This window comes from Falco punctatus (genome assembly GCF_963210335.1).
Source record: "Falco punctatus genome assembly, chromosome: 13".
Taxonomy (NCBI): Eukaryota; Metazoa; Chordata; class Aves; order Falconiformes; family Falconidae; genus Falco; species Falco punctatus.
In genome coordinates, this window is record NC_137593.1 from 21,231,805 (window position 1) to 21,246,686 (window position 14,882).

Here is a 14,882-nt window from a genome sequence, read left to right on the forward strand (position 1 = left end):
AATATCCACTGACCTATTGTTAAAACTCTCCAAGTTTTAATAAAACTATATAAACTGGCATTTCTCTAACAGCTGGCAATTCATAGGCTTGCTAAGAAAGGAGTCAAACAACTTTGCAAAGCTGTGTGGTGTAAAAAAGAGCAGCATTTTCTGTCCTGTTATTCCACAAAACTGCCTTATGCAAAGAATTTCAGTTTTCTTACCTGCTAGATAAGAATAACAACGGTACGCATACATTTTGGAAGTGAGATTCTTGGTATCGTGGGTTTACTGAAGGGCAAACTACTGTTACTATTGTTGGTTGGTTTCTTTCTAAATGTGTGTAGTTTATGTGGAGGTAGTGAAGGCAATCAGCCTGTGCTGTCTGCCGTTTTCAGTGTTGTTTTACTGGGGCTTCCTTCAGATTAATGCTTTGTTTCCTCCTCTGGTTCAGGGATACATAGGTGAGTATTTTGGGGCCGGTCAAAAGCAATTGACTGGCCTCTCTTTCACGAGGGCTGAAGCAGTGGTGCGTATGAGATTTCAAGACATGACAGTGCAGGAGGTTGGGGGATCCTATCCAGTGCTTAAGACCATACTCAGAAGCACAAAGTCAACAATATCCTTGCTCTGCAAGAGCTACACCAAAATCAATATTCAAGTCTGCTCTGAAATGGCTTCGCCAGCAAAACCACATAGCCCATACATAGTTTGGCTTAGCTCTTGCCAGCTTGTTCACATATAATTCACAGTTTAATGACTCCTTAATATCAGCAATGTTTTCTGGTTCCCTACTTTAAGGAATAGTTTTCTTAAGCAAAATTAATACCCCCATTTGCAAGGGATGAGGTCAACTGATAGGGTACAAAGGATTGTGCTTTCAATTGCACTTCAGTTCCATTAAGTGAGATACACTAATAGACTGGGAAAAGCTTATGAATTATTTTCCAGTTGCATTCTTCTCACTGTCACATTTTTTTTGTCAAACCTGTGATTCTGAGAAGAGGTTTTACTGACAAGAATCAAGTCCCACTGCCAATGACAACTGCATTTTCTCGATTTCATTAATGTCTCCAACCAGACAGTGAAACTGGCCACTTTGCAGTTTGTCATCGTCTTAGAAACTAATTTAATACTGCCCTATGAAATGACCCCTTACTAGAATGTGCTGTATAACTGGCACGGCACATGGATTTTCCATCCCAGATACGGCAGAGATCATATAATCATAGAGGAAATAGTGAAAGTACTGTCACGTCAGTCATGGAGGGGTTTATTTTAACTCACACCAAAAATGCTTTGATTCTCCAATAGAGAAGAGTGTTTTCTTTCTCCTGGACATAAAAGAGTCATTGGTTTAAAAAGAGATAGTTATACACACCCACCGCTCATCAGTTGTCACCTTATCACAGGGTGAAAATTAGTTTTAGTAGTTCACCCAGACTGGGTGGAGGACAGAGTGCAAGGATTTGAAAAAGCAGAATGAAAGTAAAACAGATATGGCATTGTGAGAATATATATAGGGCCACAATTACACTCTGCTCATTGGCTTGTGCAACGTGGGAAGGATTGTGCTGCCATTTGGAGGAGGCATCGTTAGAATGGTTGTAAATGGCAAACTGGGAAAGGAAACAGATGTTTGATTCATCCTCACAATTCCAGAGAAACTGGTTCTTTCTGATAGTAGTTTGATTTTTTTCTTTAAAAAATGATTAATTTTATTTTCCTGATTATAGTGTTGAAAGGCTACGTTCATCTAAAAAGTTACACAATTACCACTGATACCAGTGAGATACCAGAAGATAGCAGAGGGACAGAACTGGAATTACAGAGACTGAAAAATAGATGTCACCACCGGCCTGAATATTTTAAGAACTCTTTGAGATTTAGCATGTATGTGAAAATGAAGGGTATTTTAGATGTGCTAGGGACAGACTAAATGATTATTTCATGATAGTGATAATGTCATCAATAATAACTATATTAATCAATATTATTATATAAAATAGGATAACATAAAAACTACTGCTATTATTTAACTTTCTGGACAAGTGTTTAGTGGGATTTCGAAAATCTGTGAAGCCAGTATCTGTCTTTGACTTGCTTTCCTTCTTTTTTATTTATTATGAAGGAGACAGAGGCAATATTCCATTCCTGCTATCCCTTCTCCTGGTGGAGTGGGGAAGTCTCATGCCAGGGTCACTGTGCTATGCCAAACAGGTGACTGTGCATAACTAACGTCCTGTAGTAATAATCCTGTATTGCTCCCCAAAAAAATCCTAAACAAAAATATCAATATATATTTTCCAGATTTTGTGGACTCACTGTGGCATGCTAATGTCATTTACATGAGATGATGTCATCAAATGTCAAAGGATGACCTTTTGGAGTGTAGCACGTGGTCATCATCTGATTACAAAAGGAAGACTAATGGGTGCAAATTAGGGTTGTCAGTTTAGACCAAACCCACGTGGTACTCCTTTTGTAGTCAATCAGGGAAAACAGATCAAGTTATTCCAATCAAAGGGAGGTCTGCTGCACCTTTCCATTCACTGCTACTTCACAGATACTCCAACAGGTGTTACCTTGTTGTAAAAGCCTGTATTTTATTAAATAAGCATTCCATGCAGGATGTGTTGTACTTTCAGAAAGGTCAAAATGGTGAAGATACAGTTCTCAGTAAACTGCTGGTGTAATAATAGTTTATGTGAAAGCTTTGCTGATATACGTGTCCATCAGTGTATATTTACCGTTAAAGGAGAGAAAGCTGGTAAAAGAGATCATTTTTCAAAATATTCTAATTTTTAAGAAGCAGAAACGTGAAGCCTGCCCTAATCATATAATTTGTGTTGGAAAAGAGGATGAAGTAAATAATAATTTCCTCTCCACCTGCAGAATGAGATGATCTTAATGATGGTGAATTAAATGCTAACTGATGAAGCCAAGTTTATAAGGATTTTGATAGATTAATAATGGAAACTTAAAACCACTTTATAATGTTTACCATTAATGCAGGCAGCAGCAAGGTAATAATAGAAACTACTCAGCAATTCTTTACTATAACATTTAAAAGAGTATTGATCAGCTGTCCAGATATTATCTGTGATTTTACATTAGCTTGTCTGATACAATGTTTCATTACAGCAAATTTTAATCCCAGGGCACTGGGGTTTTGGGAACTACGGATACTTCATGGGGAAGGGGAGGAGGTGGAAGGAAAACCCATTACGTTTTGTGTGAGCTTTGGGAAGTAGAAAATCCTGACTGCAGACCTCAAAACAGTGACAGAATTGCAGTTTAAAAAAAGAGGTCCAAAAAATTGCTCGAAATATTCTGTTCCCTTCAAATACAGCTAGAAGGCTAATGGCATCCAAGAGTTTGATTCTTATTGAAAGTCAACAGATGTGCACTCCTAAATCACATGGTTTTGGATGCTTTCACTCTTGTGATTCCTAATTTTCCAGTGACCTGCATGAGGGTCCACAAGAACTCTAACTTTTTGGGCACAGGGTGACTCAAACCATCAGAACTAATTAAAAAAGCAAAATCCCTTTAGACAAGATTAGAATGTTTTGCTGGCAAGAGCTGAAGAAGTGAGATACCCCACTCATACCTACTTTCTATTATGTGCTGTAGTATCTGCCATGAGGTACAGAATCAGAAAACAGCTGCTGAGGGAATCAGCAACATGTACTGGCACAAACAGAACTGAAGTTTCAGGCTTTTTTTGTGTTGCTTACTACACTTATTCGGAACTTGGTAGAGACATTTACTGACTGAACAAGGTCATGGAAGCAATTCACATTCACAGTATGCAGGACTCTGAACTGTGTTGCACCTAAGAACTATTTAAACATTTACCTTGATCCCACAAGGAGGAGAGACTTTTACATGGGAGTAAAAGAGGTGGAAACAACTGCTGGGAATATCTGAAAAAATTTAGAAATATCTACCCTATGAATTTCTGGAGAGAGTTGTTTATGACTGAATTAAGTTTCCTGATAACTCTCTTGCATTTCTAACCACAAGCTGATGTTGGGGAAGACAGAATAGAAAAGGCATACATGAACCTTGTGAGAGTTTCAAAAATGTTGAGGTCATTTATCTAAAATCAACTATATAACAGCTTTTTGACACACCTTTAAAGTACATAGCAGCTTTACATTTGTCAAGGTCTGATCACTTCTACTGTTATTCCAAGAAAAGAACTGTGATAATGCAGGAGCACACACAACAGTGATTTACATGAACAAGGGGATCATTGACAGCAACAGGTTTAACTGTTATTTTCCTCAGTTTTGATAAAAGCACAAATGGGCTATGTAAAACATTTCAGCTGATGGGAACATATCACAGAAACTTCCTCTGTGTATAGTTTAGAGAACCTTACAAATACAAAATTATTACAAATAATATGGGGAAATTGACATTTTCTTCTTTTTGCTGTTTTTTCACTTTGAAGTATCAACTCAGATATTGATTAAGGTCTAAATAATCAGTATCTTCCTGCTGGGAAGGGCCCTTTGGCAACTGGCAGCTATTACCTTCCAAGCCTGCAAGACGCAAACATCACTATGCGTGTTGTACTTAAAAAAAAAAAAATATTCTTAAAACAAGGATCATATATTTCATCCTTTGAAAAAAGGTTATGCTAAATGCATAAATATAATAATGACTGCTACACAGTACTAAATTTTTTCATGGCATTTACTGGACCTTGCACGGTTTAGTTAACCTTTCGTTTTTTTCAGAAAAAAAATTTGCATTTGGATTTAACATTATTTAACTATCCTTTACCAAAAGAAATTCTGTCCTACAAAAATTTTGGGTTTGATTGTTTTTTTTTTTAATCCACAGGGAACGCAAAGGTAAGTGTTATCAGAGTGCACTGAACAGAGCACATAACAATATGTTTAAGAATGATTTGTGCTACTATATAGCCCTGGATATATGCTGACTACACCTTCAAGACTCTTTCTTCCTTTAATGCTGGGTGAGGGAGCAGAGTTATATGCCTCACCTAGTCTACCAGGGACTGAATCTCTTTACAGACTCCCAGAAAGGCAGGGTAGTGCTTAATTTTCAGTTATTGTTTGCTCCTTAAGACCACTGGCAATTTGATAGATTTTTTTTTTTTTTAAAGCCCTTAATAAATTATTGAGTCAGTTTTGGCAAGAGTAAGAATTGGTGCACACCAGATGTTTTTGTGACACCTTGATCATGACTCCCTTGCTAAATTACATGGTTAGGTAGTATGTGAGACTGCTAAGAATCTCAGCATGGTTCTAGAACTGTAAGGAGGGTTTCCATATGAAGCAAAACTGATGTTTGAAGTTCTTAATCACATATAGGAGGAAAAAGAGTATATCAGCTTTTGTTCCAATGCTTTTGCATAATCAGCTGGCACTTACAGAGTAAGTTACTGTAACTTCAGTTTGTGGTGGGTTGAGTTCTTTATGTAATGCTCATATTTGCAGCAAAAAACTAGAAGGGAAGAAACGTTCATGCTAAGGTTTCATTATAAATACTGAAAAAATATGGAAAAGGATAAATAAGTAATTGAAGAGGCAAAATTAACACTTTTCTCACACGACAGCCTTGAAGCTGTTAGAAGAATGGCACTGAGGCCTTGAATTCCTCGTGTACTTGTCTTCTCACAGAAAAGGGTGGAAGATTATTGGGTTTGGGGCTATAGGCAAGTTTGCTAAGGGTAGAAACTAGGTTATAAGTGTCATAATTCTGAGGTTTGCATATAGGTCAGCTGGCTAATAGCTGCCCAGCTGGGACTTCATGCAGAATGGACACGACCAGCCCAGAAAGGCTTCTTCCCAGGGCTGTTTAATACAGGCGGTGCAATCATCTTAACTGACGCTAGCTAAGCTGTCCTGTATTTTATCTGTTCTCTAAACATAAGATCTGGACCAAGCTTGATTTAGAGCACCTTATTTTAAAAGAAGCAAGGCTTCTCTTTCTTGCTGAAACACTGCTGTCACCTAGAGCTCAGGAACATCTGCTTGTCTCCTCAAGGGCCTGACTCAGCAGGCCTGGTGTGCCTTAATATATTGAAATTCTGAATACAGAAAACACAGAAGTCAGCAGAGTTTCATTCCAAAACACTAACAGAGGAATTACTAGTACTGTTCTGTGGTATAATTGGCTGACAAAGTGGTTGATATATGTATCAGCCTCTTGTAAGCCTCAGAGAGCTTAGGCCATGGTTTCTGTCTCTCAAGGGAGCGTCCTAACCGTTAGCCTAAGGACAATGCAGGGATCTAGTGATTAGTGACCTTACTTTGATAGGAGAAAAGGTGTTTGTTTGTTAACAAGCTTGAAGAACAATATTTGCAAGGGCCAGGCACTTTGTAGTCTTCACATAAAGGCAGAATTCAGACTGTGATAACATCTAGACTTTACCTCAACCTGCTAACTCATGTGAAAATCAGAGACACAGGTTTATCGTGAGTGGCCCAATGCAAATTTCTCTCTGAGGCACAGTTTTGTGGTGTTGTACCTATAACATCGTCAAGGTCAGAGTTAATATCTCTGCAATGTTTCAATGCACCTGTTGAGGCCAGTGTGGGTTCAGAGACTGCTGCACTGCGTTCTAATCATCTTCAATAAGAAATTAATTTGGTGATAGTTATCAAAGTGTTGTCTTTTCCACTCTAAAAACAGGGCACATTCATGGATAGCTTGCATATGATCGTCTCCTACCCACACGAGGACCTCATTTTTACAGCCTATCAGGAAATGCAGTAAGCTAGCTAATATTTGGTAAATTGTATATTCAACTGTTTAATATGCTCAGGCATGTCTTCAGGATAATGCATAGGGCTGCACTTGCAAAGCCATGATCTCTGCTCCCTGTGAGTGCCTCAAGGTGAAGGTGTCATTCAAATTTTACTGTAAATATACCCTTGCCCCTGAGGCCTAATATGAGTATCAAAATCTGTGGGTGCAAAACCAGAATTAAAACCAAAACTAAACGCCAACAAGATGATTCTCAGATTACAAACTTAAGTTGCAGACCTGCAGATTGGATTCAGGCCCAAGTCTCACAGGTGACCCTGCTTTGAGTCAGAGGTAAAGATCTCCTGAGAGGTCCCTTCTGACCTGAACCGCTCTTGTGCGTCTTAAGTAGATTTACCATGAAATCCCCGAGAAATGGTATATATTCACTTTGTGAGTAACACTTTCTGATTTACTTTTTAAGAGTAGAGTTGCACTTCAAGGAGGTGTTATCCTTTCCATAAGTAGTCTCCCTGTGTCCCCACCCCTAATAGGAAGCAGATCATTAGGGAATTTAAATAATCATCATCTACTTTCCATAAAGTCCTAATCTCTTCAGTACTCTTCTCTGGAAAACAACTCAGTCCAAACTGAAATGAAAAGAAAATATGGGGGAGCACCATTCACTGGTGGCACTCAAGAGCAACACACTGAGCCTACTAATCCTTCCCCCTCCTTCTCCAGAGAGCTGTTAAAAGATCAAGGCATAGAACCGTTACAAAATAAACAAGCACTACAGATTTTGCAGTAGGTGGGACCATCTGGAACCAGATAATGTCACCCTAAACAACTTGCCATCCAGTTGCGGGGAAGGAGAAAGAAGTCTTTTATGACTCAGAGCTAAAAGTCTGAGATGGCAGCATGGCTTATTGGCTCCCTGACCCCATTACAGAAGACAATTATTATTTATTATTCCAGATAATGTCGGTGGATGTGGCCAAGCACCATCCTCTCTGTTCACAATATCTGAATTGTGCCAGGTATCTGAAAAATGCCAGCTGAACTAATAGATGCGTTCTGGTATTCAAATGGCCTTCTCTGCTATATTTCTGCAGACCGATCAGGCCACAATCCAGCTTTTCCCCTGGTGTTCATATAGGCTATGACAATGCTCAGCATGCAGTGTTCTGCTCTTCATGATTTGTTCTAGCCTTAGAGCAACAGTGCACAGACAGACCTGCTTGTGCCTTGTGAAAAGTCTTCCCTGTTTATGGCAGAATTAAACACCTAACACTGAATAAGCATGAGACTGAGTTGTAGGGTACATACAGTGAAGCAAAGCATAACAGTTCTCAGCAACCAACTGCAGGTATGATCGAGTCCTATGCTACTGGTAGCACACTCCTATTTCCCATTCCTAAAATACTCTTTTAAAGTGCTGAAGTCAGAGGGGTTGTTCTGAAGGGCGTACAGCGTCACTGATAAAAAATTTAAGCAGGAAGCCATAAGAGTATTGCCAGGGGTGAGGCATGCTCACACCCTGGAATTTTAAGAGCAATTTCGAAATTGTTCTGAGCAACATAAGGAACACTTACCTTCCTGTGCAAGAACTGTCTTGTTGGAGTCATTAAGCTTTACCACACACAAATTATTATCAATTAAGGCCTCAAGCTGCTTCAAACCCAGAACCCTGACTGACTTGTGAGAAGGCAGGCAATTCATTTGCAGCAACAACAGAAATGCTGTAGGATTTATGTGGTACCTTGATGTACTATCCTTCCAATTGTGTGATTCATAGTCACAATTAGAAATCACTAAAGAATAGAGAAAGACAGAACAGAGCCAGATTTCATCTGATGTCAACTGATGACAACGCATTGCACTTCCTGCTATGGGGTAGTGCTGTGTGAAGATAGGAATGTTCACAGCAGACCTACAAAATTATTGTGCTATGTGAACCTGGACTATTTCAGTTCACATGTCACTTATATCTCTGTATGTGGGTATTCTGAGGTGCAAATTAGAGATTCCAAGGCTTACTGGTATAAATTATTCTGAAAGAAATGGGGAAACATAAATGCCTTTGTAAGATCTTCCTGGTTATTTCTTAAATCATTGTTTTGAGAAAAAATTAGTTAGGCCATAACTGGGAAAGCAATTCCAAAGGTATTATTGTAAAAAGATAATACTCTTACCCTGAGAGAAATGTTGATATTAGATGAAGGCGTGAGGTAAAAACAGCAGGTGTCAAATCTATTACAAAAAACAAAAACAGGACACCAGTAAATGGAAGAGTTGAAACAAGGGCTTTGTTACAATCAGATTATGTGAGTGAAAATTTCCTTTTTTTGTAGAATCTCAAGAAAAAGTCCGGTTTAGTAATCTTCCCAGCTAAACACCAAAGCATAATTCACTCTCTGCTTCTACCTTCTCTTTTTACTTTTACAGTTTTCCAGTCCAATGGTTGTTAAAAATGTATGCAATTATCTACTTGGTTATCTGCTTTAATACATTGGATACAGTCAATCAATTTTGACTGTACTTACTGTTAAGAAAGCTACAAATGCCTTCATGCCTTAGCCGCTAGCATTCACCTTATATGCTGGCACAGGGAAGGTGCAAACAAGAAAAAGCCAAGTGATACTTTGAAACAGAACAGAGATCACAACCATGTACAATTGCACCTCTGTTACACTGCCAGCTTCCTCCTGCCATTCAGGGATCTATATTTCCCTTGATTCTTATTTTAATCTAATAATTGTATAATTGGGCAAGCTTTTATTGTGACTTCAACTTCTTTCTACAGTCAAACCCCACATCCCGCCCAACTATAAACTCATTACTATTTTTACATTAAAGACATGATAATTCATTTTTACAACAAAATAATGAAGAGCAAAATTACATTTCATCTTAAACTAGTTAGAACTTGCATTATATACCTGTGCAAGGATATTCCCCTTATTTCACTGCATATATCACAAGTGCTAGAAGATGCAGTACCTCTATTTTCAGTTCTCCATTTGACACTGAGAAAGAAACTACCTCCAGATTCCTCTGGCAGCTGCATTAAGTAAAGGGTTATAGAATCACACCTGAGGTCTCTTTTCCCTGTGATTGCTAATGGCTTCAGAGGAAGGAAGAGACACAGACTATTCAAGATCTTACAGGAGTTCAATGGGACTGCTGTCTGGGGAAGCAGGAGATCGGGTTTATATCCTTGTCCAAAATCAAAGAAATAGGATATTTTAAAACTATTTAATACGTTGATTATAAGGTTAGGACGGTAGCTATAACTCTAGGATCTTCTTGCTGTGCTATCTTCTTTATGAATTTTTGAAGTGGGCAGTCTGTAATGAATGCTGCTTAGAATTTCGTAACTGGATGCTTGAGCTCAGTGGCAAAATCATCTGTATTTAGGAAGTTTTCCTGGTTGTAACTTGGGTGTAAATTAACCTCAGCTGGCAACTGAGCATCAGTTGGACAAACTGAAACTCTAAGACCTTAAGGTTTTAGGGACTCTTAGATGCCTAAGTACCTTGAAAGATCTATGTTTTAAGAAAAGCTGTCATTAGCTTATTTGCATCCTCAAGCACCTAAATGTATTTGAAAATATGGGTCCGCTTACTCTGAATCTTTATTCAAGTGTTGCCTGCAGCTCTTGCTGGTAAGGGCTAGCCCAGACCATAATGGTTCATCTTCTTCCCATCACAAATATTCCCAGTTATTAAGATAACTACCTGGAATTCACACCAGTAAAACCAATAAATGTTGTTTGCTTATTTAATCCTAGTATTTCTGTTGGATTTTGGCCAAGTGAATTTGTAGTTCAATCACTTGTTATTTGTTTTCTGCTCCTGTCACTTAAACACTTACTTTTTTGCATTCTGTTGTATTTCTCAGAAACATCAAAACATTTTGATTTGAAACTCTGAAGGCAGAATCGTTTCACTTTGAATTGTAAGATTGCTTTTTGTATCTAAAAATCTCTTTTTTTTGGTGGGAAAAATAACAAAGAAAAACCTGCACTGAAAAGATGAAATAGCTCGCGCTCAACATCAAACACCAGGCTGGGGAAAACATTCTGTTTTCAGTGGAACACTACCTGGGTTTTTTTGTCTTTCTGCTTTTTCAGTTCAGGCCCAAACACAACATACCCCTCCTTCTCCCAGTTCTAAACTCAAACCGTACACTGCTGCATCGCTGCATTCAATGCTGCCTGCTGAACCACCAGCACAGTTGCCCATTACACCAAGGAGCAAGAGGGAGGTCTCCAGCCAAGTTTGTACCAAGCCTACCTTGCGTGAAATGACAGGATCGCAGAAAACGGTAATGAATCAGGCTGCAGATAGCCACCATATGCTTTCCTCTGGAACCCGTCCTTACAGCACTTAGGTTAAGCTAACACCCCCTCCCTGTGTTACTGCACCAGCCCTGAGATAGTGAAATTATTGGAGCTGTGTTGTTTGTGCAGGAGCCAAGACGTGGGACACGCAACATGACCTGCGTAATACTCGGAAACCTGTGACCCAGCCATTTGGATTTGGCACATTTGGGCTCACCTATTTGTTGTTTTTCTGTTGTTTTTCCTCAGACACAACTCAACTCTAAGTAAAAATCTAGAATGTTTCATTATATTTGGTATAAATAATGGAAATAAGCAATCCTTTCATTTTCCAAAAATAAGATATAAGTAAGAATGTGAGTATATGGGCTGTTGTGCTGTTTTTTAATAGGATGTTTTTTCTTTTTAAAGTCAGGTACAAGAAAGCTAATACAACTGTTTCCAGCCCTTCAGGGGCTGGATTTAGTCCAAATTTATGAAAGATGCAGAGCATCATCTTAGCCAAAACACTTCCTAAATTTGTCTTTTTGCTAAAATGAGGCCACCTAGAAGATTAAAAGCTTTCTTCTTTCTTCTGCCTTAAAAAACATAATTACACTCTAATTTAAAACTCTAATTGAGTGCACTTGTATTGGTAAGATGTTCTTTTTCCCTTTAGGGACAGTATTCCTATTAGTCACACAAGCTGTCTAATCATTTCATGGTCCTTCTTTTTTCCCACCCTACACCTCCATTATAAATGAGAAAATTAAAGCATCTTTTTTTTTTTTTTTAAGAGTATCTCAATTATATCCTCATAAATTCAGCAACTGATCATTTTAGCTGAAACAGTAAGCCACATTTTTAGCCAGTGTAAATTATCATTACTCTGCTGATTTCAATGAATGAAAGACAACTTGAGTCAGCTGAGAATCTAACCCATGAAGACAATCACTGAAAAAGTACATTATTTTTCCAAGCTCAAGAATTTGTGTGCTGTCTGTAAAAACACACTTGCTGTGCTATTATCTTGAATTGAATTATATGTTTTAAGTTTTTTTTGCATTAAACAATGATTGATCAGGTTGCACAAAATAATACCACTCAAAACACGACTGCATCTTTCTGATTAAAGAGACCATACATTTTCTTAAACTAGTGAGTCATATAGAGAAAATCACCTTTCCTTTGGTTGTGTAAGTGACCTTATATGAATTTTTATTTTGCAATCAGGTCAAGGGGAACACGTGATGTTATGTCTTGCCCATAAGCCCATCTTTGCTTTCTTTAAGCTTAGCTTTCTAGGTGTGCCATCTAACCAATTACTGATGTTTGTGAAACTTTACAAAGTGCCTCTTTATAATCAGATGTTACATTTTACTGAGTACTTTAAGCTGGCAATATTCACCTGTAGTCAGAGGAGCATTTTAATGCTAGTTTATCAGGAGGCTACATTGGTTTTCTTCCACCAAATCACCTGGAATGTTGATAAATCTTGGGAAAGTAAGTATATGAATTTTTAACTGATTTTCTAAAAGCTAAAGAATTAGTTCTGGCTTCTACAGCCATTGCATAGTCTTTGTAAAACAAAAGACATTTTAGCATTTAAGAATTATCTTTCATTATTTTCCCTCCTATGCCTTCAGGCCTTAAATCATAAGCTTTATCTTTGTTCTAGGTCTAAAGCTCTTAAGGAGAAACAAACTTAATTACATATAACGTATGGAAAATTTGTGTTTTAACCACTAATCTGTGGCTTCTAATGAATGTGGATGGAAGGAATTCAAGGCTCTGAAGTATCATGTTCCTTATGATTCTCTCCACTGACTGCAAGGGTTCTAGGATTTCTCAGTGAAAATCATCATTTGCTTAAATAAAAGACAAATGAGCCATCATGAATCTTTAAAGTTTTTGAAATCTTTCATTTTCCTGTGTTTTCTTTTGCAAATATTTATCTACTAATGCTTGGAAGAAAATATTGAGAACGTGAATAGTTCTTGAAATAATGAAAGCTACCAATGAAAGATTTATTGAAACTCATTGCTGATAAGCATTCATTTCTCAGTATCTTCTATACTGGACACAGGAAAATGCAGATCATTGTTACTTCTATTCTTCTTGCTTTCATTGCTTTTTAGCCATAGAAACAAAAGATAAACATAAATACCCTTCAGAGTAGAGGACTAGATATGCTGGTGAACATCTACACAACTCGGCTAACATCAGACTGCTTTCTCAGCTTCCACTAACTGAGGATCTAATTCAAGACATATTACTTTTCCAGTTCCAATAATTACTATCCTTCTTTCTGCTCTGTCAGATTTGGATGTATTTGGTCTTATCTTAAACAAACACATCTGTGGAGAATCTGAAATGATGGCTTGTTTCAGACCCTGAACCTCCCTTTCACATACATGGACCCTGAGGATGTCCAATACGATTAAGGAAAAATTCCAAGGCTGTAAGAAGGGCTCCAAATGAATATTATTTTAGAACACTAGCCCAAGGCTGCAGTATTTAATTAAATTCATTGAATTTCAGCTAAGTAGGCAACTATCTTTCTGACCTGAGGGAGGCCTCTATGTATTAATAACATCAATGTTATTAACAAACCAGCTAACATAGCACTGGAGACATGATAGAAAGTTTTTTATTTGCAGATGAAAAAAATACCTTTGATTGATATGATTCCTGATGAGTCACGTACGACTTACTGTTGTGACCTCCCTGACCCTCACAGTTCTGCTGCATTAGATTTATTTGCCACAGTGTGTAATTGCTATGTGCCAATTGTCATCACACCCACTGTACATGGGCTATTTGTCATCTGACTGTGCTTAATTAACAATACAAAATCCTAACTCTATATCCACTTGTGGCTGCTTGAGTTCCTGATGAATTATCTGTTATTTAGTTATTATGATTCTGTGCAAATGACTAGCTGTTAGCTTAGATGGAACTGGCTAAAGCACATTGGATGTTGGTCACGTGCCCCATGAACAAACTTTGCAGAATAGTTAGGAATTAAAAATGCTGCAATGTCATCATTTCAGCTATCATTTAGGCATCTGATGGCTCCATAAAAGCCATTTAGGGAAACAGTTTGATTTTCATGTGTGAACATGATCATTTTGGAATTCCCTTGAAACTCATAGGGAGTACTTGTTAGATTCAATTTGATAGAGGATGAAAAACTAGCCGAGCTTGTGTCAGAAGCAGCACTGGACAAGGAATTAATAGAAAAAAACTTATGTCCAAATACTCCAGAATGTTGTGTTCTTTTCCAGTAGAGGTCCATACAAAATAAAGTTCAGCTAACCACTATAACCAGTAAGAGTAACAAAGATGAGGTCTGGGTCTCCTTTTCAAAATATTTTGAAAAGTTGCAGCTGATCAATACCTGCCACTTGCTCCTCCTCGTCCTAAAAAAAACACAGTGTCATTTGTTTGATCTTGAAAAGAGCTGCTGTGAACACCACCACCACCACCACCACCACCCACCCCCCCCCCCAAAAAAAAAAAAAAGTGAATCAAGAAAGAGTGAACTAAAGCAAGAAATGTTAGGGAGAAAATGGGCGCTTGTTTACTTATATCTCAAGCACTCATTTATTCATGACACTGGCTTGATCAATGATGGATTCTCTGGTACATCTCAGTAATATCTGTCTTTGCAGGGTCTTTTTGAGAGCTCCAAAGGAGTAATGCTCACAGCTCAAAATTAAACCCGTTATATCCATACCCACTGTATGGACATCACAGACACCAATGCACACCAATGGTTCTCAACTGCAATGTGATTCTAAACCCGAGACTTATGATTTTTTAATAATGTTTATATATCACCTTCCCA

At 38.0% G+C, this 14,882-nt stretch overlaps 1 long non-coding RNA gene across 5 annotated transcripts in view; it reads left to right on the top strand.

The window, feature by feature from the left end:
* LOC308072534 overlaps positions 1–14,529 on the top strand; it is a 120,441-nt gene extending 105,912 nt beyond the window's left edge. For all 5 annotated transcript variants that reach the window (XR_013931694.1, XR_013931695.1, XR_013931696.1 and 2 more), the window contains one exon: positions 10,844–14,529. This is a non-coding gene — a long non-coding RNA (uncharacterized lncRNA). The remainder of the gene's footprint in view (positions 1–10,843) is intronic.
* Positions 14,530–14,882: the final 353 nt, after the last annotated feature.